This window comes from Capsicum annuum, chromosome 5, assembly GCF_002878395.1.
Source record: "Capsicum annuum cultivar UCD-10X-F1 chromosome 5, UCD10Xv1.1, whole genome shotgun sequence".
Classification (NCBI taxonomy): Eukaryota; Viridiplantae; Streptophyta; class Magnoliopsida; order Solanales; family Solanaceae; genus Capsicum; species Capsicum annuum.
In genome coordinates this window covers 126,503,550-126,529,190 of record NC_061115.1, presented here as the reverse complement: position 1 = coordinate 126,529,190, position 25,641 = coordinate 126,503,550, and positions in this window count along the sequence as shown.

Here is a 25,641-nt window from a genome sequence, read left to right as displayed (position 1 = left end):
TTCATGTGAGAGAAAACTTGGGAAATCATCCCTAATGTTATCACCGATTGAACTATATTGAGAAATAACCGAGAAATAGGGATATAGATATTGGGATCAGCTTAATCAAGGCTAGTCTTCCAACATTCAAACAAGAAAGTAATCCCAATGCTTATCTAGCATGGGTATCCACTTTTGATGGATCTTCCAAGTGAATTATCTTACTAATATCAAGGAGATTTTCTATGATATATCCTAATTTGAGGGATTTGATATCACATAGTGGGACTATTCCAAGAGGTTTAGGAATGTGTTATATTAGGGACGCCCGCCACCATAGAATGCTTTGAAAGGTCTCATGAGAAAGAAGTATATTTTGAAAAGGTATAGTCATGAGTTACTTGCCAAATTGTAAAATCTAAGGCAAGGAAACAAGGATGTGATGACCTACCATGATGAATTTCAATAATTGATCTTGAAGCTTGAGTACTATGAGAATATAGAACATGCCATCACCTGATTCAAAGTTGAGTTGAACAACGATATCACCTCATACATGACTTACAATACGTTTCCTACCCTCAAAGTAATTTTTTATGTGGATTTAGAGGTTGAGAGGGATATCAAGGAAAGTTCATCTTACAAACTCAAAGGGTATTCATCCACAAATTAAGGGAGTAAGAACAAAGAGGTATCTTAACCATCAATCCAATAGAATAAATGAAAGGACATCAACAAGTACTATGACCAAAAACCCGCAAAAAATAATACTACAAAATATCTACCAAGAATCCAAAATATCCACCAAGAATTAAAGTTAAAAAATACCCAACTCCTAATCCTAAAGGTTTTAAATGTTTTACATGTCAAGTTAGGGGACATAAAGCAAGTGAGTATCCCAACCAGAGAAATGTGATTCTTAGAGAAGGAAGGTTGTATTATATTATAGAAAAGGTAGTGCATGAGGATGAAAATAATAAAAAAGCCCAAGATAGAGAGGGGCCCAAAGAAGATGAGCAAGTAGAGAAAGAAGATAATTAGGATGCTTGACCTCAAGATGGAGAGTTTCAAGTCCTAAACTATGTTGTGAGATGAGCAATTATAAGTAAGGAATTAGATGATCCTAGTTAAAAGAAAAATATATTACATACTAAGTGTCTTATCAAAGAGAATGTGGGCTCATTGGTTATTCATAGTTGGAGTCGTGCTAATATGTGTAGTGCTTCTATTTTTGATTTCTTAAAGCCAACCACAACAAAAATACCACACCATAAAAGCTCAAATAATTAAATGTATATGGAGAATTGAAGGTGACTAGATAAGTTGTGGTTTGATTCAAGGTCAGAAATTATCATGATGAGGTACTTTCTGATGTGATACCCCTACAAGCTTGTCATATCTTACTTAGGAGGCCATGATAATATGATCGTTCAACCAAACCAGATAAAAGAACTAATCAATATTCTTTTGAGTTGAATGGTTAAAAGTTCACAGTCCAGCCTCTATCACTATCACAAGTGAATGAGGTTTACTAAACAATTAGAAAGTTAAAGAAGAAGGGAAATAAGGAAAGGGGAGAGCTCTAAACAAAAAAGAAGGATGAAGAAGCGGAGAAAAAGAGGTTTTAGGGGAAGAGTCCTATGGTGATATTAGATAGAAATAAAGATCTATTTAAGAAACATAGTGATGAAGCACCCATGCTTCTCCTAGACTATGCACGTTATACTAATACTCTACTTTTCCTATTCTCTATTCTATTTCTCTTGTTTTGTAGGAATTTAAGGATGTATTTCCAAAAAAAGCTACTACAAATATTACCCTACTTTAGGGAATTGGGCATTAAATAAACTTCACATCAGGTTCTTATTTGCCCAAGAAACCGGCTTACCAAAGTATTCTAAATAGAGACCAAAGATCTCTAAGGAGAGTTGGGGAACTCCTCAATGAGGAATACATTAAAGAAAACATTAGTCTATATGCGGTCTGGATATTTTTAGTGCCAAAGAAAGATGGGACGTGTCATATGTATGTTGATTGTTGGAGTATCAACAAGATAACAGTAAGGTATCACTATTCTATATTTAGATTAGATGATATTTTTGATGAATTGAATGGTTCTTATGTGTTTTAAAGTTGATCTTAGAAGTGGCTATCGTTAAATTTTGATGAATCCTAATGATGAATCAAAAAATGCCTTTAAGACCAAATTTAGTCTCTATGAATGAATGGTTGTTCCATTAAGAATCACTAATGCTCTTGGTACCTTTATGAGGTTAATGAATCATGTAATGAAACTGTTTATAGGGAAATTTATGGTGGTGTAATTTGATGATATCTTAGTTTATAGAAAGTCCATAGATGATCAAGTTAAACATCTGAGGTGTATTTTTGAGGTATTAGGAAGGAGCAATCATTTGGTAATATTGAAAATGCTCTTTTTTGTGAATGAAGTTGTTTTCTTGGTCGAAGTTGTGAGATCCCACGGTGTTGAAATGGATGAATCAAAATTAAATTCTATACAAAATTGTCCAACTCCATAATCTATTGGTGATGCAAGAAGTTTTCATAGACTTGCTAGTTTTTGTAGAAGGTTTGTCAAAGGGTTTAGCACCGTAGCCTTCTAGTGACCAAGGTAATTCAAAAGTATAAGCCTATTAAGTGGGATAGAGAGCAAGCAAAGGCATTGAAACTTTCAAAAGAATTCTTAGCTTCACCTCCAACTTTAGTAATATATTTGAAGTTGAATCTGATACTAGAAAAGTAGTCATTGGGGCTGCCTTAATGAAAGACCAAAAACCCATTCCATACCATAGAGAAAATCTCAAAGGGGAAACCTTGAACTACTCTATGTATGATCTTGAGTTGTATGACTTGGTTAGAGCTTTGAGTAATTTGCAACACTACTTATGCCCTAAGAAATCTATGATTCAAACCGACCATGAATGTTTGAAACACCTTAGGGCCCAAGAAAAGTTGATCAAATGGCATGCCAAGTGGATTGAATTCATTGGTACATTCACTTAAGTAATCCAACACAAAAAGGGAAAGGAGAATGTGGTAGCTTATTCCTTGTGATTGAAGCATGTTTTGATTTCCTCTTTGTCTTCTAAATTGATTTGTTTTAAATGCTTGAATACCTTATACCCCGAGGACCCCAAGTTTGCTCCAATCTTTAACGATTGTGATGAATAGGATATAGAAAGATAGATTAGGGTTAGAACTTCTATACCCTATTCCAAGTTTAATGGTTTCTCATTTAAAGAAAAGAGTTTATGTGTTCCCTCTAGCTCATGGAGAGAGTTTTCTTTAAGAGAGGCATATGATGGTGGCGTGATGGGTCACTTTAGAATTGACAAGATCATTGGAATCTTAGAGAAATAATTTTATTGTCCCAAGATACGTCATGATGTTGCTAGAACTACTCCCTCAGTGATTATATAGTGCACTACCTATTCACATATGCCTATGGCTTGAAATATCTGTGGATTTTATTTTTGGTTTACTTACGATAAGGAGGGGTAAAGATAGTCTCTTTGTAGTGGTTGATCGGTTTTCTGAAGTTGTCCACTTTATTCTGAGTCAAAAAAGTGATGATAAAATGTAGCTTATTTTTTTATAGAGCAGGTTGTCAAATTATATGGAATTCCTCGAAACATTGTTAGTGATAGGGACTCTAAGTTCCATAGTCACTTTTGGAGGTTGTTATAAGGTAGGCTTGGCACCAAATTTCTTCTCCCAATGTCCTTCCACCCACAAACCAATGGGAAAATAGGGGTGGCAAATAGAACCTTGGGTTCTATGCTACATACCTTAGTTTAAGGAAATGGCGTCTTGCGTGGAACACCTAACTTTAGTCAAATTTTCTTATAATCGTGTTATCCACTCAACTATTGGTATGACTCCCTTTGAATATATCTATAGTTTTAACCCTCCACCCCTTTAGATGTCATTCTTTTGTTTAGTGATGTTGTGATAAGATAAGATGGGAATAAGAGGGAGAAAAAAATGAAAAAGATGCATGAGAAAGTGAGAATTCTCCTTGAGAGAAGAATTTAGAGGTTGCCAAAAGAGTGAACAATAAATGGAAATAACTTGTACTTGAACTTACTAATTGGATGTGGGTACACCTCCATAAAGATAGGTTTCCAACCAAAAGAAAATCTAAGTTGATGCCTTAAGGTGATGGTTCATTTCATGTTCTTGATAGGATAAATGATAATTCTTACAAGATCGACCTTCCTCTAGAATACCAAGAGCACAACACATTCAATATGTATGATAATGTGTTGATATTTCACTCTTTGACATGATAGAAGGCAATAACCCATAAATTTAAGGTCAATTTTTTTCTCAAAATATAGAAGATAATAAAATCTAGGTGTTCTCAAGACCATTCACTAAAATCCAAAATCGAGAACTTCAAGTACTCCAAGGATTTTTCATGAAGTAAGACATCCTTTAAAACACCCTAGTACCATTAATAGGGTACTATGTGTTCATGATTCCATACACTATGGATCAAGGGGCCTTGGAGGGGTCAAATAAGTATGAGACGAAGTTAAAAAGTCCACTTAAGGGACCTGAGAGCTCACCTGCACCTATAGGTGAGCCTTATGCGATCGTAAATGTAAGTAATGGCACATGCGGCTATGACTGCAGGAGCAGGTGGCCTAAATAAATTGATTAGTCTTTTCTAAGTGAAAATGGGCCACTTTTGGGCCCAAGTTTGTTAAAATTAGACTATGGTTATAAATACCCAAACCATTCTCTGTTTTTGCATGATTATTGAACATTTCTCTAGTGAGAGAGTTTGGTGAACTCTTTTTGAACTTTGGCTTAGAAACAAGTTATTTCAAGGGCGATCAATTCCCTCTTAGTAACCAAATGGATTATGTGGTAGATTTAAGTTATAATTATGGCATAAGGGTTTAATATATACTTTTTATTCTTGGTTACATTTTTTTCTTGTGTCTAGTTTTCAGCTATCTTGATTTTATCTTTACTTTATATTTTTGAATCCTAGTTTCTGTAGTCTTGATCTCTATCACTACCTCCCCTCCCCTCTCCCCCTCTCCCCTTCTACCTCTTCTAGCTTTCTAAAAACTATAACTTTTTTTATATGAGTCATCAAAATCATTGTAATAGAGTCGACTTCCTCTAGTAGCCATGATATCCATACTTTTAGGGATCAAACTCATGACATGCTTTATTAAAAGGTCCATATAAGTTTATTTTTACCATGTTATCTTCACTCTGTTCATCAATTTTTCTTTGCTCTTGCGTATTCAAAAAGTAAGAGTGAACACTCGCTACAACCTTTCCATCTCGAGTATGCCAAGCACGATTTGTCTTAGTCATTTGTTAATGCAAACTTGATACAATACTAAAAGTTTGATTTATCAAGAAACCACCAGCAATTTGTTTGCTATAGTTATGTTCAAGGAATTAAACAAATGATATAAATTATGTAGTAACATATTCTCCGGTAACCCATGGTTAGGACATTGAAGCAACTTTTTCCTAAATTGAATCTATGACTTATAAAGAGGCTCACCACTCAATTGGCAAAAATTCATGGTTTCATCCTGGAGTTGGAGCATTAGAAAGGGAGGAAAGAAATAATCAAGGAATGTGTAAGGACCTAATTTTTGGTGTTTTGTGTGAAGTATGTGATTTGACCATTTTACTCCTATATGTGGTTGTGTTGTGGTATTTATGGGGTGTAGGGATGATTTACATGATTCCCAAGGCATTTTGATATGATTTGTGCAAGTTTGTGATTTTTGGAGGCTTGAAAAACCTTATAGTTGACTTTGGTCAACATTTATAGATTTGTCTATTGTATGGCAAAACAGACTATGCCTGCAGATCTAAAACATCAATTTTAGGTTGGTAACATAGTTGTTATAGATTTATGGCTTTTATCTTATTTCGACCCTCAATTCAGAAAGGTGTAAAATTATGTCTCGAGGTTCAATTTTGTAAAACATTGTTTTTTTGAAAATTAGATATTATTATTGAGTCTGAAAGGTTGAATTTGGGTTATTAGCAAGGTTGGTTCAATTTTTTGGACTTTAGATCCCATTTCGGTCCTTGTATTGAAAATAGTGTAAATAGGGTCAAGAAGGTCGATTTAATAATGATTTTTTTATCATAAATTTAATGACTCCATTGGATCCCAAATATGTTTTACAATTAAATTTCACTATTGAATCATGTTCATAGGATTTCAAATAAGTTTTAGGGGTCAAAAATAAAGTTTTGAAGGTTGTTGGTGCTGGTGAAGGAGATAAAGCATCTGGTCAATTGCTTTAGCTGACTTTGACCATTTGACCAGGTTGCAACTACTTTAGCAGCCAAGGTTCTACTTTAGCAGCCATCGCTGATGGTTAAGACCAAAATCGACCTCATTTCGTATTTTTTATATTTTGGGAGCTAGGAAGATCCAATTTTTATGGTTTTTTATATTTTTTTCTCAACGAATCATTGTATATAAATTTAGAACCATGTTTTCCCCATTTCCCAAGAACTTCTATTTCATTTTCATAATTTCCACCCAAATTGAGAATCAAAACCCCATTTCCACCATTTTTGGGGCTTGGGTGTTGGAATTTTGATAATTCCAAAGGGGGTTTTGAGATTTCTTCCATTGGTAAGTTTATAGTCTTATAATTATAATTTTCTCTCAATTTTATCTTCTAAACAACTTTAAATTCTTGATTTTTAAAATGGGTTTTGGGGGGGTTTTGCTGATAAAGCTTGAAAATAGTTTTTCTTAGATTTGAACCTCATTTTCACTTGTTTTCACATGGGTTTTCAATTTTAGACTACTATGAGTTTGGGTAACATGTTTTAAAATAAAATTACAGTTTTACCCTTCTTTTTTGTAAACCCATTTTGGGGTTCCATTTTGACCTCGACTAAAAAATAGGCAATGTGGGTATCGTCGTCTTTTATTTGATGCATAGATTCTATATCTATATGTTTTAGTTAATTTTGGGTTCATTTGTGAGGGAAAATCTCCATATTAAATGCTTTTTGGACTGGTTTTTGACATTCAATGTATGTTATTATTTAACTTTCTTGAAACTAGGTTGGGTAGTAAATGAAAATGTAAAAACATGCTATGGGTATGGGGTTGTATCATAGAAAATGTGTTAATGTGATTTATGTCCCTGTATGGGGGTCTATGTACTCGATATTTGATAGTTTTGAGTTATTATTTGCTATATGTAATCGTGTGAGTTCTTATATTGTATTGACCCGAGACTACCCCTAGTCGTCACGTAGTGCTTATGATCTCAAAAGACCATAAGCTAACCTATGAATGATATCTGCTGTGATCACTGGATAATAATACTAAAATAAATACAGAATTAGGCTGAAATGTCTTAAGGTTCAAAATCTAAAATAATTATAAAATATAACATATGAAATAACAATCCGTAAAACTAAATACTATCTGAAAAATCTATTCTAGAAGCCTTTAATCTGAACTGTCTGAAAGTAGAGTTGATGGGACAAACCCCCAACTAACTCCAACAACTAAAATACTTAAATAAAAGTATGCCCTCATTAGATGTGGACTCATTACAAAATCTACGACTGCTGATTGGATCTTTCTAAGCACGGTCAGGAACCTAAGTATTCAAACCTATGATATGAGACATCATAGTACAAAGAAAGAATATGCGGTTAGTATGTGGAATGTACTCGTATGCTAGATGAGGTAAAGCTTAATGCAAGGGTTCATATGCATAAACAATAACTAACTGAACAATATAGAGTAACTGAATGTGAGAGTACACAAATAACTGAAACTACTACCAATAATGGGTATGCAATCTGTGTATGTAAATATACTTTAATTGAGCTTTTTTGAAACTAAGTACTGAGTTCTGATAATGAGTAACTGATAATCTGTAATTACCGATACTGATTGACTGTATCTAACAGATCTGATTCTGCAGAACTGAACTGAGTTCTATACTGAAGGTTGAAACTGAAACTGTAGGAGGTAATCATCTAACCAACATGCCCTAAATAAGATAAGATAATTGAGTTGGGGTCCAATCTGTAACCCCAATTGGAAGGGAGTTAGCATTATGCCACAAGTACTAATAATTGTTGTAGAGTAAGTCTTAACTAATGGGTAACCCCTAAAATCAGTCCTAAACTAGCGGGTGATCCCTGAGTATGCCGGTCCTATCTAATGGGTGGCATCTCCTAACCTATGCTGGCTACATAGTTTGGGAACATAGGGATTGCCTCTATGGACCAGTCCTAACTAATGAGTGATACCCTATACCTAGTCTCGCTCGGTGCTGAATCCTACTCCCAACCGAAAGACACTAAACTGAGTATACTGAACTGGAATGGACTAATACAAAGTTTACTAAGTTTTCCTGAGTTCTGTAATTGACTGAGTCATACTGAGTTCTGTAACTGAATAGATTCTACCGATTGGTATATGACTGATACTATTCTATAATTGACACTGGCTCTAGGTGCACAGCTAAATTATCGAGTAGGAAATACCCCCAGGACTTGATAGCATGAAAAGTAAAGCAAATCATAATCTTGAATAATACAATATAGTTCACTTAGATAATTTATCTATAGAGGCATTTTATCAAAGACTTGTAATGCATGCACTTGTACATGAATGGGAAATACATGTTAGCATGCTATAATGGCATGATTTCATTCTCATAGACAATTTATCATACACATGGGAGGCATTCTTGTTTTACTAAATCATAAACACTTAGAGTAAACATGGTTATAACAATCAACTTTCAAATTGAAGGGTTTATCATTGATATCATGTAAATCAACTCATACTAGGAATAATTCTTGAAACTTGGAATTTAAATCATGGATAACACATAAGCATGGCAATTACAATGCCCAAACTTCCAAATTCATGGATTATAATATGGGGTTACTCAATTCAATATACATGCTATTCAATTTCATGGAATCTACCATTAATCATGGATTTGAAACTTAATAATGTCAAATCATGAATACAATGAAATTTCTTACATGTAAATCATGAATCATGAATCTTGAAGTTTTAAAAATAGATTCTTGGACTCTACAGGTGAAAGGGACCCATAGATGAACACCTAACAACCTTAATATGTGAGTTTCTCAAAGTTTTTCGTGAATCCTTGAATTTTTTGCTTTATCTCTTGTACTAGGGTTTTTGCCTCTTGAGAGAGAATGGTTTAATTTGGGGGGAAAATTGGGTGAATAATGAAGTAACTAGGTTAATTAGAGGTGAATTTTGTGTTAAAGGCTGAATGGGGTAAGGGGTAAAAGACTTTAATTTTCTCAAATTTAAAACTCGAAATTACTGAAAATTCTTGATTTTGGCACCTGGCATGACGTGGTGCTATCGCACCATGTCATTAGAAAATGGAAAACTTGGAACTAGACTGGTGGCACAATGCAGTGCCATCGTGTTGTCTTACTCGATGAAAATTTAGTCCTTGACGCGAAGCACTGGAATTGTGTTGCCTCACTGGAAATTGAAAATTGTGAACTAGGTCTATAGCATAATGCGCCAATATTGTGGAGCAACACTGGAATTGATGATTGCAATTTGGTCATGCTCTGCGATGCGTTGATGGCTCAGGTGGCACACTGTCTTACTAAAATGCTCTAACTCTTCACCCCGGTGTCATATTTGGAAAAACTTTATATCGTTGGAAAGCTAATTGAATTTACTATGCAATGGAAATCTCTAAACTCAAATATACTGATTATTTCAAAAATTTGGTATGGGATTACTCATGTACTAAGACTTAAATTAAGCTAGGAAAATACGGGATATTACATATATGATATTTTTGGCCTAGTATTGATATATATATGTGTGTGTGTGTGTGTGTGCGTGTGTATGTGGTTGTACTCTTTTTAGTGTAAAAATCCTAATTTTAAATTCATGTGGTATCAATGACATTATACTTGTACTTTCACTTGATAGTTTCTGAAATATATTAAATCATGGATGGTTGGTAGATTTGAGTGGTTCTTAACTCACTTGGTATATTGGTTTGATATTAGATATTCTAATTTTGGTTGGTTGTTAGCATTACATCCTCATATCAAATTCATTCTTAAAACATTGATACCACCGTAGAAATTCTAGAAAACATGGAAAAATTGGCTTTCTGATAGAAAATTTGACATCATTAAAAACCCTCTATCGATGTATGTGTCGGAGAAGAGCTATGGCTATTGGTATTGGATATATATTGGATACTGGTTGATGAATCCCCCATGGGTCCTACGTCAGGAATCTTTAGCTTCGTAGGTGTATACAGAGGTTGTACGACAACCTTGTGTATTACATCATCATATCATCATCATTTTTACTGAACACTTTATACAATGTGCTTATCGATCACTCTCACCTATACCATTGTTTTGGTGTAGGACGATCGTTCCCAATATAATAACCCAACTTGAGTTGGAGTCAAATCCACAAGGAGTGTAACTAGTATTTGAAACCTACATATGTTGAAAGCAACAAAGTATTTACCCACAATGTAAACATAATGTAAAACACAAATTAAAATTTGGGGGTATGGATTGAAAGGTTGTTTGAACAAATTCTACTTGAACTACCAATTTAGAGAAAAATTATAGATGAAATTTCAATAGAAGAATAGTCTTGAGATTATGTTTTTCTAGGGGCAAATAGTGTCTGGGTACATGAAAGTCAAAATCAAACTCTAGTTCATGAATGTATGGGTGGGCTAGGTTATGGCTTTTGATGTTAGTCTTTCAACCAAACACAAAAATATCACCCATGGATTCCTTCGAGTACCTTATGGGTATGGAAAACAAATCAACCTAAAACCTCAATTGGGCATGCCTATTTGTAGGAAGATGCCCAAGGCATAGCAAATTCACAATCCATCCATATTTCTAAGACAGGGTAAAGGAATAATATAACATCTAACTATTATTCTCAAATACTTATCACCCATATCAATTTTTGAAGGATGATGTGGGGTTTTTGAAAATTGGGGCTTTCACACACACAAATTCCAATTTTACAATCAAGTATTAGTGAAACCCAACATCATTAACCAATAATCTATACTAACAATCAAGACCTACACACATTTGTACCCTATTCAAATATAACCCCAAGGTAGATGTTTAGCTACTCAAGAATTTTGAGAGAAGAAATATACCTAAATATTTAATTCTTCCACTGAAGAGACAAACCAAAGGTATTCTCAAATTCAAATTCAATTACAATTAAAATCACTTGAAAAATTAGCCACAATAGTCATTCCCAATTTAGTAGGATTTTTACAGTGCCAAAATTAAATTCTAATTGGGAGATATCTCTAAAGTGAAAGGGTTTTTGCCCTTTGAAGGTTTTGGGTCCAGTTGCTTGAAATGATGAATCTGTCCTTGGACTATTTTTTGCTACATTGCGATTGTGCTCATTGGATCATGATCATGACTATTAGGTCCTATTTGAGATAACTGAGGCTCATCCCTTCCTCTCTATTTCTTGACCACAATCGTAACTCTGAGCATCGCTATCATGGTACTTGAGGGCTACCTAAATTTCAATTTTTGAAGTAACTCTTCCATTTTTGGTCTCTTTTCATCTCACTTTACTTCTTTTTTTCTCTTTACCTGTATACCTGTCAAATATGGGAATTAGTGCATTCAAATGACAAATTTGTCTCATTAACACCATTTAACCATAGTAGTGTGCACAAATTTAGATGTAAAAGAGTGGTAACTTTACCACTCATAAACACCCCCAACTTAAAACTTTACTTTTCCTCGAGGAAAACTACTTCTTACTCAAAGACGCTATATAATTTTAAGCCCATTTATACGACCAAATGATCAGAATGACTTTAAACTTGATTAGGACCAACAAGTAGCTCTCAAGGATGGGTAAAGCTATTCTCACAACTCCCTTTAACATGAATTATAATCTCAAAGATGACTCAACTATACTCCTTTTCCTCTTTTTTGGAAGATGAAAATTTCACCCACCTTGATTAGTTTACATGCCTCCCCATGAAAGGAAATCCGACACACCAAAGTATCTATCATGTATCAAGGGATTAAAATGCAAGCGCTCACCCTCACAAAGATTGTCTCAATGCAAACAAGTATCATACCATATGCTTTCCCTTACTTTCAATCGCTACTACTTTGAATACACTTGGTTAGAGATCTCAAAGGGTTTTTTCAAGTTTGTAATATAAGCTTGGGAAAGGGTATGATCACATTTGGGAATAAAGTGACTACACCCTCCTTGAAACTCTACATCATACTATTCAATCAAACATTAAACCATGGGCCACTTTATTTTCTTTTATTTCACACATATGCCTACTTTCACTACCTTAGTTCACCCATTTCTTTTGAAAGCATTTTCTTCTAATTTATTTCTTTTGTCCAATCTATGTTTTTCCTTCTTTTGATGATTCCTTTATTTTTCACTTATTCACTTATGATCTTTGCTTAGATTTTAGGCATCCACTTACACGATCATGTTCCAAGGTCACCTCTTCCAAGATTTACCACCCCAACTTAGGATTTTAGCCTCAAGTTGCATATTCAAGTTCAAGGAGGGTATGGTTCAAATGAGGGGTAAGATTAAAATGGTTCAAGGCTATCAATATGGTTTCCAAAGAAAGTCTTGAAGGCTCAAGATTGGTGACTAGGAATACTATTCTATGTATGGGTAGGCTATGTAGGCTTAAGTGGTTTTATATGTTCATAAAGAAGGACAGATTATTTCACCAACCAAGCATAATCACAATTAGCCTTAAGAGACTAACGGGGCAAGTTCTCGATGATACAAGAAGGCATAAGAGCTAAACAACTATGCTCACCGCACATAACATGCAAAATTTTCAAGAAAGCTCAATTGTATTTCCTACTAGAGACAAAAGAAGGTATTTACCATATGCTACAAACTAAGGACTTTGGAGTCACAAAAAAGGTAAAGCATTGTTACAAAATTGTTCACGTCCATGCCTTTTGTTTTCAAAAATTTTTGGATGGAGGGAGTGTTTTATTTTCATTTAAACCATGCAAAATTTGCTATTGATGGCAACAAACGAAGCCATCATCTCACATTTTGTCTTTCAAGAGGGATAACCATATGACTACTTAGACTTCACCATAGTTATAAAGGCAATCTTAAAACTCCAATATTACAGGTACTTAGACTTCCCTTACATCTATGTTTCCACATTTAATCACAACAATTTTCCCTTAAGAATGTCATCACTAAATCTATCATAGGGAAAGGTTCATCCGACGTCATCATAAATAAGATAAGAGTAAAATGTAAATCTGCGAATGAAAATAGATAACTAATCTATGAAATGTAGTCACCATCAATGTGCCTGAATATTACCACCCAAAATAAAAATATTATCATCTAAACATCCAAAGAAAATATTCAACTAGATATCCAAATAAGACAAACCAATCAAATAACTACGACTACAAAAGAGGCGGGCACCCCGAACTCAAAGCTTGCATTGATCTCATTGCATAATCATGAAAGCATAAGAAAAGAGTAAAGAGTGCTCCTTGCAACCGCATCAAGCACTGTCATCGCTCTCGGTCTTGACATCATCTGTGTCTAACCATGTAGCTGGGACCTCATCATCATTATTAGCTTAGGTAGAAAGAAGATTGGTTTTGGGTTTTAGGAACTTTCATAGGCCCTTCACCCCCATTCCACATCATTGTAAAAAAAATATCTCTTTTTATCCCTCTTTTTCATATTTTGATGAGACTCTTTGAGGTCCCTATGCAACTTTACTAAGGATGAGTAGGATCTCTCAAGCCTAGAGATAGTGGCCCCCTCCTCCTATTGATCTGCCATAAATTGCTCATAGTCAGTCTGAGAAACATAAGAATGGCGAGTTATAGATGGACCTCCTGGCCCCATAGGAAACCCAGACACAAAATCCTTGATCTCCCTCATCTCAACTAAGATCTCCTCAAACGGCCCTACTGTGGATGGCCTACAAAAATCTATATCCTCATTTATTGACTTGCCTAAGTCGATATTCCTTTTCTTACTCTTACTAAGTGCACCTTCACCCTAATTCTTGAAAGGGTAAATGGGGTTCTTTTGACACACCCAAGTGTCTCATACTCAACCCTGGCTCTCTTGTAAAGCGATGTGATCAAAGAAGGAAATAAGAGTAGGGAGCCACCTCAGTTCTTGAAATGCCTCATGTTTGAAAGAACAAGCTGCCTAACATTCAAAGAAATGTTATCTAAGATACATGCAACCATCCAGGCTTGAACATCCAAAACATGGTTCATGTGAGTGCATGGAGAAACCCGACTACAAATGATGGCTAACCATATCCTCATCTTAGCCATGAAATTAAGTAATGATACTCCATGTTGGTGATAACCCAAGGGACCTCTCTACTTGTAATACCCCAGGAAATTTTGTGTTGAAATTTTGTGCGTAAATGTGTTAGGTTCTATCTTCTAGAATGAATTATAAATTTTATGTGCGGAATGTCTTAGATTATGACCCACCATTACATAGAGTATCTAATAAGATTTCCAAATATATGTGGATCATCCAAAACGGACACCCGAGCAATGAGTTATGAACATTCCGATCGAACCGTGAATAGTAGTGAATAGTAAAACGTGCAGGAAAGAGTACTGAGGCCTGGAGTATTTTTTCTCTAACTTTAAATGATCATAACTCCTTTTAAATAATGTATGGGTGATGTACTATATATCAACGGAAGCTCTGTGAGTCCTCTTTCCAATGAAATTGGTTTTATCCAATTTGTCTATTAGAGCAAAATGTTATAGTCAATCTACTTCAGCCTATCAAAAGTGAATTTTTTGGTCAAATTTAAACGATCATAAATCCTCATACAGAATGATCTGGGTGAGATACTAAATATCAATGGAAATATATGAGAGTCCTCTTTCTAATGAAATTAGTTTCATCCAATTTGGATATTGGAGTAAAATGTTATGGTTGATCTACTTCAGACTATCAAAACAGACCACCAAAGGACAGATTTGAGAATTATTTGATTTGTAGGGGCATTTTGGTCATTCCCCCTTGCCTAAAATCCGTCCGAACCCTATATTAAATCCTATTAGAAGTATTATATGTTATATTTCATCAAATTCCCTCAAAAAGAAAACCCTAAGCTCCTACATCCAACTTCAAGAACCTCCAAAGTTCACCATTAATTCTGTAAATTTATTCAAGATTCCAAGTTCCTAGTTCAAGAACTTCAAGAACGTCCACAGTTCACCATTAATTCTGTAAATTTATTCAAAATTCCAAGTTCCTAGTTTAAGAACTTCAAGAATCAGCATTCAAAGGCATGATATATCTCAAAAATGAGTATCGATCTAAAGTTCATCATTCAAGGTATGTGGGATTTTTCAACAAGAACTCTCTTTCGTTCTTGTGCCCAAAAGTAATTTTCTTTACAAAGGCATGATTTTTATTTGATTTTTACGAATTTGAAGCATAAACCCATATCGTGTGATGATTATTATGAAATCTTGATGTTTATGATTTTGAAAGATGAATTTACATGTGTGGAGATATAAAACATGAATCTTGAATGATATTTATCATGATTTTGATATTTGAGTTGTGAATCTGTATTGAAAATTGTGTTTTTATAGAAAGTGTGTGTTATAAGCACGTTGATGTTGAATATTTGAGATATTTTGAATGATTTGACCTTTTGGTCTTAATGGAGTTGTTTTGAACTCGAGTGTGAAAGAAATCCACAATGTGGTTGATTTTGATAAATGGAAAGCATGATGGCTCCCGATGTATATTTATATATTACTAAAATTATTTTGTTGTGGATTATCTTTGAAATGATCTGAGCTAAGTCCAGGAGAAATCTTTGGCACCGAGTGGGAGGTATAAAGCGACCTTACTTTCCTAGAACTATGTGCCCCCATAGGAGTGACCCTGAGGCTGATTTATATAGTGATCACTAGTTTGTGTGGATTTGATATCGATAGTCCTACTCCGATGGCAAGGATAGGATGGATCTCCCCACCGTGGGTTGTACATTGGACTCTATGTAGCTCACATAGTTAATGTCGGTTATAGAATCTCCCAATGTGTGTGTGTTTCCTTGTGTCTATGGTGAATCGTGAAGTGATTTGAAAGTGGAATTATGAAAGTTATTCTTTTGAAAGATTTAAATGATATTTACATTGTAAGAATTGATATTATTGATGAACTGAAAGTGATTGACAAATTATATGATGAATCACATGTTTTATTGTACTTATTTCATCCTCTCATGATTGTGATGATTTTCTTCGGGCTATGTGAGTCTTTCATACATACTGCATATTTCTTATAAATATTTATGATGATGATGTTTATACAACTACATACACCCCCATATACTCGATTCTTTTCCATGGTACTGACCCACATCTTCGAATGTAGGCTGCATTTTCTTAGAATGTAGGTTTAGGAGCTCAGTTCCAAGTTTGATAGTGATTCTTCAGGCATACTGTTCTACATCCTCTGTTGTGGTGAGTCCTCATGTTACGAGGACTGATGTCTGATGTTAGTTTCACAGAATTGTTTATATTTGATAACTGAGTATGAGTCAGTTGGGGCATGTCTTAATGGCTCGCTGGTTTTATTGATTTTCTTAGAGGCTTGTCAGACGAGTATAGATGTTAGGAGTTGACTAATAAGTCATATTTTGTCATCTTTCTAAAATTTGTTATTCTTGGATTATGATTACTCTGTTGATATTTGAGGGTTATTTATGGAAACCCCATTGATTTGTATTAAACTAAATGAAAATGGCTCAAAGGGTTAGCTTAGGGATACTCGTAGCCTCAAGTACCGTGTGACGATCCAGGACCCATTTTCTGGGGCATTACAAACTTGGTATCAGAGCCTAAGGTTTTAAGGTATCCTAGGGATTCTGACAAGCCTTGTTAAGTAGAGTCTTGATCATCGGTGTGTAGCGCGCCACATCTATGAGCAAGAGGCTACAAGACATTTTAGGAAAAAGTGTGATTCTTTCTTTTAGAAGTCTATCGTTCTTAAAGTGTCTCTCTCTGCTATTGATACGTGCTCTACTCTTTCAGAAATATGCCTCCCAGGGATACCCCCTAATAGAGAGATAGAGTTCGGGATTGATCTTCTTCCCGATAATCAGCCCATTTCTATTCCTCCTTACCAAATCTATCTCGAATACTAAAGACTGAAAATAAGAGATGGAAGAAAATTGGGTGACTCGAACTCCAAGTTCTCACCCTATCTGCGAAAAATCAATCATTGCACGAATCATAATCAATAGCAACAACTAAAGATCGAATCTTCACCAAAAAGGTACAGAAGTGTAGTATGAGTACCAAAACAACGAGTACTCATTAGGCATCATTAGTCGATTGAGCTAAATCATGATATAAGAACGATAAACTGCAAGATAATTATAACTAAGTCAATGAACTGAATCGAACCTAAATCATCTCCATCATCACTGTATATAATAAGTAAGCAATTCAGAATAACAGTATAACATAAGGCATTAACGCATGCCAACATCACAGTATATAACAAGCATGGATATTGAAAATAGCAATATAATATAAGGTATCAATTCATGCCAATATCGTCTAGCATAAGGAATAAATGATTTGAAATCATAAAGCAACACAAGTGCAATCACAAACAAACACTAGTGAAAACTTGGCGCCCATACACCAACTAGTGAATAAAGTAAGGAACACATCATGGCATCCCATAGCACCGAAGAGTATACCCAAGAGAGCATAAGTAAAGAATCGAATCACTAATATATATATATAACCAACTTTATCATTATCCATAGTTTTCTACAATTTCCATCAAATGGCCATTTGCAAATATTCATAATCACCAACAATAATCAAAATTAAATAAAATATACAAATATACTCATAATCGTAACCATACCACCATATAGGTATCTATCTCATCAATACACCCTATATACCCTTATTAGCTAGCCAACACTTATTAGTAAACAACTTTTTCACTAGTCATCATATAACTACTTACTATTATCCATTCACTATTCATCACTTAGTCACTATTCATGGATCAACGATTAACCATTATTACTCACTAGTCAAAAGTAACATCTATTCAAGATTCACCATTAGACCATATTCTCCAATTAACAAATATTCATTTCTACCTAACATAATCCCACTAGTCACCATTTAACAAAAGACCACTAATCATCATGAATACACTTATTCATCTCTCAACTAACATCTCTTATTAACTAGCATCGTTAATCCACAAATCCTCATTAAACAATTAATCAACATCACAAACTTAGTCATCAATAGCAACTAATCATTACAATCGCAAAACGGATTATCATTAACCACCACAATGAAATAATCATCCCTATTAATAGCCATCAATGCCACTAGTCCTCTTGACTATTAAGGTTCACAAATCCACTACTCACTATTATCCACTTACGTAATATCCACCACCAAGTATCTTTCATAATTAAATCAACAACTATACCAATTTATACCTTAACCCATTAGAATATTATAATTGACACCTCTAATATCAATATTATAGCTAACTACACATGAACATGAATATACATATAATTCTTATACATAAGGATAGTCAAATTCAATCTGTAGGTGCACACATAGGCACATCAATAATCATATCCTCTGGCCTTGGATCATGTCATCATAATTTCCTCCATACTAGAACCGGGTATCAATATATCATCATAATATCCTCCGTCCTTTTTGTGTATGAATATATCATCATAATATCCTCCTGCCTTACGGGGTATTAATATACCATCATAATATTCTTTGGCATTTCTAGGCATCAATATATTATCATAATATCCTCCGGATTCAAACCAGGTATCAATATCATCGACATATCCTCCAGACTCAAACCGGGTATCAATATCATCAATATATCCTTCAGACTCGAACCAGGTATCAATATCATCAATATATCCTCCAAACTCGAACTGGGTATCAGTATCATCAACATATCCTCTAGACTAGAACTGGATATCAATATCATAAACATATCCTTCGATCCTGCTGGGTATCATTATATCATTATAATATCATCATAATAGGCAATCGATATCAATAATAAATAATAAGCCCTACAAGGGCTAAAGAAAATAACAAGCCCCATAAGGGCTAAACTAAAGTTCAAGCCCCTCGAGGGTTAAAGTAAATGACAAGTAAGTAAATTACAAGGCCTACGAGGACTAAAGTAAAGCTCAACCCCCATGAGGGCTAAAGTAAAAGGAAAGTAAGGAAGAGTATACCTTTATATCTCATCATTCATCGTCGAGAACAATTTATTCATAAATATGTGAATATATATATATATATATATATAGCATGAATATTATAAAGCATTAATGGGTTCAACATGTTTGTTAGTATAACTTCTCATGTAGTCAATAAATATACCTTTTAGACCCCTCAGTATCAAGACTCATAATATTAGCAACAAGAAGGCTTTCAAACATAATCACTTATTGGGTTACTAGACAAAACTTAACAAGAGTCCAACATAATCTATAGAGTATCTTTACACATAGTCAATAAGCATGCCTTCTAACACCGTTAAAATCATCATTTCCAATATAGACAATAAGGAAGATTTCCAATACTATTTATTAGCATAATTATTAAGCATGATCATAAAGTGGGCAATAGTATAGTTAACAGCCCAAAAACTATCCTAAATGACGGCTTAATCAAGAGTATAGTTAAGGACTCATCATTACAAAATCCATAATTAAGTTATTTAGACCTTGGGCATAACCATAAGAAATATCATTCATGATCTATAATTTATTCATAGCATGGTCAATAATATCATTTATGACTTAGGCCATATTATAGACAAAGGCTCATTTCATAGCACGTTCACTAGCCTAACCAATAGATAATCGTAATAAGATAGTTAATAGCTTGACATAAGCTTTAGCCAAAAAGGCATACAAAGGCATAATTACTTAGGTATCATCCTTAATTCCATTCCACTCAACCAACAAGTACCAAGAATTATCAATTCTGCCTCAAAGGGGTACTCTTTAAAAAATTACTAGGCGTAACGGTTCAAGGGAACGAATCACAAGTCTTGTATTATGGTAGGTCAACAATCCCACATCTAAATCCCCAAAATGCATTCAAAGTCAATTTCTACCCTGGACTAGGCTAAGGTATCTAAATAAACTCTTAGATGTATAGCATGCCACCATAAGACCTAAGGTAGATATTCTACTTAAGCACCTTTACTAAGTCAAATGGAACCAAGTCAACCTTCCCTAGTATAAGCTACAAAGGCCAATTTACTCTAAGTATAAGCAACTAGAGCATTATATCTAAGGTTGAGTATTCTAAGGCATTCTCATGCTAAATATAAGTAATGAAGTCTATTCTACCTAATATAATGGGAAATAAGCCAAGCTTTCCAACTTCTAAAATTCATATAGCTTAATTGGTCCAACTAAACCTAGTATTGCATTTTATCAATCCAATACTTAAAAATCATCCCAATCTAACAAGAAATCACAATCATATTAAGATATAGTCCAATCTAACAAGGAGTAAGCCCAACCTACCTCAAATCCAAAGAATGCCCATGAATCGCTAATACTTTGCTTTTTCTTTCCGAGAAGCTTGTTCACGATGCCAAGCTATCAAAAACAAAATCTATACATCCTTACATGAATTTTGATACCACATTTTACCATTGTGTTTCGGGTCCAAAAACGACACCAAAAACCTCAAGTGGGTCCCACATACGAAAAACATGTTTTCGAGACCAAGTCAATTTTCATACACCACTAGGAAATCATAACCCTCAAGAATTAGATGAAAATCAAGCATATTTTGTCTAATATCAAGCCCTTGACCAATTTGGGGTTTTGGTCAAAATTCAAGATGTTGAAGCTTGAAAAAGGATAGATTCATACCTTTAATCCGCTGTTAATCACAAATAAATATATACATATATATATATATATATATATATATATGTTAATCATGCTTCTAACTCACTCCCAAGAATCAATTTGAAGTTAATCTAACATTTTAGGGCTACTAGGGCTCAAAGAGGAGGGAAAATGGTCGATTTCTCGACCAAGGGAGCTATTTATAGTACCTTGGTCGCGGTTAAATGGAGCATGCAAGGTCCAAAATACTTTTGGCCTCCCAAACTAATTCGTACTCCATTTTTCACAAAAAAAAACTATGTAGCCCCACTAAATTCGACATTATGGATGCATTGGTGAAGTTAGTTATTCCATTTAAGGTTGTTTAGGCCACTTGTGGGTCCCACACCCATATTATCTAATTTTTTACTTTTTGACCAATGGATCAAATGAGCTCAGGTGCAGTAGGACACGAACCAAGGGTCTACCTATCCTAAAATCAATATTGGAGATTCTGGTGCAGTTGTAATCCATATCCGAGATAGTTTTGATTAGGATTTTGCTCGGTGACAATTGAGAACCAACAAAGACTTCTAAATAGGGAAGTGGTTCTAAAACCAAACAACTGTGAGGTAACTGAACTACCAGTTCTAGCAAGTTATAAATGACTTGGGGCGGCTATAGAAAATCTCTAACGGCTAAAATAAGTGGACCACATGGAAAATGACTAGATAGGTCATTGCAATATCCACTACTAAGTAGCTTTCATCCCTAAAAGTTAAGGATAAGGAAGTACCTAAAGCCTGGAATAGGTGAGAATACTGGGTCCGCATCTCACTCTTGATCTCCCAGGTGCCATCCTCTACTTGGCGGTGTCTCTACTGAACCTTAACTACAGGTATCTCCCTAGTATGCAACCAACTCACATCACTAGCCAAAATAAGCACGGGCTCCTCCACAAAGGTCAACTGCTCATCCAACTGGACAGAGTCCCATCTAAGCACATAAGACATATCCTGAATATACTTCCACAACATGGAGACATGGAAAACTAGATGAAAAGTAGAAAAATCTAGAGGTAAAGCTAACTCATAAGGCACCTCACCAACTATGCGGAGAATCTTAAAAGGGTCCAGTATATCTTAAATTGAGCTTACCCATCCTTCTAAACCTCATCACACTTGTCATGGGCATAATATGAAGGAATGCATGGTCACCAACTCTAAATCTCAAGGAACGAATCCTACAATTTGTATAGGCCTTCTGCCTACATCGAGCTGCTCTCAGCCAACCCTAAATCATTTGAACTCTATCCAACGAGTCCTTAAGTAAATTTGAACCACGAGGTCTCACCTCAGAATTCTCAATCCATCCAACCGGAGAACTACATCTTCTACCAGACAAAGCCTCAAATCAAACTCAGAAGACACGGCTACACTCTAAAGCTGGTCAAACGAATCATCAATACGAGACATAGAATAATGATTCTTGACCATCACCTTACTAATTTTCTTATAACCAATATTCATATGAAAAGAGACATACGGTAAGGTTCCATAGAAATAGGTCAGGTGCCAGGATGGAGTTTAATAGAAAAATCAATCTCCCTGATAAGGGGAATACCAGGAAGTTCTGTAGGGAATACATCAGGAAACTTACAAACAATAAGGACAGAGTCAAGTAACGGACTCTCAATATTAGCATCACAACATAAGCGAAATAAGACTCTCAACCCCTAAAAATAAGTCCCCTAGCACAAACATAATATATAATCCTTGTTGGTTCGCAGATAACCATTCTCTACAACATGACTAGGGGTACAACAGGCATAGCTAAGGAAATAATCTAGGCAAAATAGTCCATGACTATATTATAGTGGGATAATCTGTCCATGCCTAAAATCATATCAAAATCCACCATAATTTGAATAATAGGTTAACATAAGTATCAACACCACTAATAATCACAACACCTAATCATAATACATCAATCCACTACTAAAGAATCACCCACAGTAGTAGATACGCACAATGGCATATATAATAAATCAATAGACAACTCAAACTATGGTGTATAATAAACAGATATGTATATATATAATAATAAGTGGATCTGGGATCTAATAGAGTAAGGTCCGACTGGTAGCACATCAAAATTACACCTGTATCTATAATATTTGAAGTTCAAGCCTTGGGTCTATCAGTTACTACATATAACTGACCATGCCCGCCACTTGGCTGGGCACCTAACCAATCTCTTATCCTGCCTATCTGAGGACCACCTCGTGTACCCTATACCTAATCGACATCCTATCCATCCTGTGTAAGTCCACCTCAAACACCCTGATAAGCACACATATAACCATGAGAACCACCTCTAATTAAGGAGTGAACAACTTTAATAGAGAAAAACTCTAAACTGAACCAACCATCGCCCTATGACCAAGGAAATCCTACAAATAATGACCATCAATTTTATGAGTAAATCAAGAAATTAGAGAAGAACTTGAATAAATTAATCCAACTGTCCTCGAATAATCACCACGTGTAGACAAACCAAAAAATAAACCCCTTGAATACTGACCCCTGCCCTTACTAGGTCTATCTTCAATCACTAGACTGACCTCTGTTAGTAATCTAAAGAGCTATCAGAATAGGTCAAGTCAGCTGAATCTGAGGCTGAAACAATAAATGCTGAGGATAGCTACTCTGAGGAAATAAGTGAATAGAAATCATCAACTCTCTAACAAAGTAGCTATCTCATACCGTATAACAATAATAGAGCCCTACTCCAATTTGAATAATTGATCCCTCAATCAATCTCTAAGGCTATGAGGCATATACTCTTTAAGAATATCTCAGAAAAGTGAGTCAAGCAGAAATCCAGCTGGTCTAGAATCCATAAAATCTCTCCACCAATGACGAGTGGACAATTCCAACTAATATGTGGCGTATTTCTTACCATGAGTCTAAATAATGTCCAAACCATAAAACATATCCTTATACACAGTCTGAAACTCATGTGCATCATCTCCAGGCGCACCCTAAAATCTAAGCGAAGCTAATCTTAGAAATTTGCCTAATATCTTTTTCTTCTTCTTAGAAGATGCAGCAGGCTAGGCAACCACTAACTAGGCGACTATCGGTGCAGGATAAATCTCAACTCTAGGAGACGCAATTACTGGTTGTGCCCCTGCCTAAGTACTACTCTGATCTATAGACAGTGCATAATCAAATGACACACCACCATTACTACTTAACAACTGACTAATGCATATCTGAGCACTACTGAAGAAATAACCCTGGTGGAGCTTGGGCTGATTCCCTGTCCACTACTGGCTATAGCAGAAGAATATTTGGCTCAGGTGCAAGAATAAGGTCTAGGAAAGGCGTCCTATCCTGGCCTCTAACTGGGAATACGTCTCTAGGTTGTCCATGATATGTGGCTCACTATATTCAATAATAGAAGTAGGATCCCTGGACTTAGTCTCGGGACCCTCTTCTCGTGTAGTGGTACCATGTGTCCAGGTCTTCTGTGGAAGAGTAAAGTCGAGAGAATATTCGACAAACCAACTCAGACTCTCAGTATGATATAAGTAAAAGAAGTGAAGAACTCCTTAAAATGTCCCATAGCCTTTCAAAGATAGGAAATGAACATTAACGTTTCAATCCATAGGATTCTATTAGACAAATTTCTCTTGTACCAACAATACTGATGAAATCTAGGCTCTAATACCATTTTGTTATAACCTGATATATGAGTCATGATGCCACCTAATAAGTCCCACCGGTACGTAAGCCAATACTATAACTCGGAGTTAACACAATAGGTTACCAGTCGGTAAGCCAATACCATAACTCAGAGCTAATGCAAAGGGTTAATTAGGTAAGAAAGGTCCAACATAGACTAAATTCAAGGACATCAATTTTAAAAATAAGGGTTCTAGATCGAATAATAAGTCAAATAAGATACCAATCCTAAGACCTGGTAGAGCTAGTATAAGAGCAACTAATAGTATTAATACAACTCCAAGTCTAGAAAAGTTAATATACTCATCTCGAACACTAAAGATTGAAAACAAGAGATGGAAACAAATCGGGTGACTCAAAATCCTAGAGCTAACCCTATCTCTAAAATCCAATCACTGCATGAATCACGATCAATGACGATAGCTAATACTCGAATCTGCACCAAAAAGGTGCAGAAGTGTAGTATGAGTACCAAAATAGTGGGTACCTAGTAGGTATTATCGGTTGATTAAGCTAAATCATGATATAAGAATTATAAAATACAAGATAATCATAACTAAGTTAAGGTACAAAATCAAACCTAAATTATCTCCATCAGCACTGTATATAATAAGTAAGAAATTTGGAATAATAGTATAACATAAGGCATCTACGCATGCCAATATCATCGTACAAATCAAGCATGGAATATCCAAAATAATAATATAATATAAGGTATCAACATATGCCAATATCACCTAGCATAAGGAATAAATGATTTGAAATAATAAAGCAACACAAGTGCAATCACAGGCAAACACAAGTAAAACTTGGCGCCCATACACCAACTAGTGCATACAGTAAAGAGTACACACACGAGAGCATAAATTATAGAACTTAACCGCTAATATATATATATATATATATATATATATATA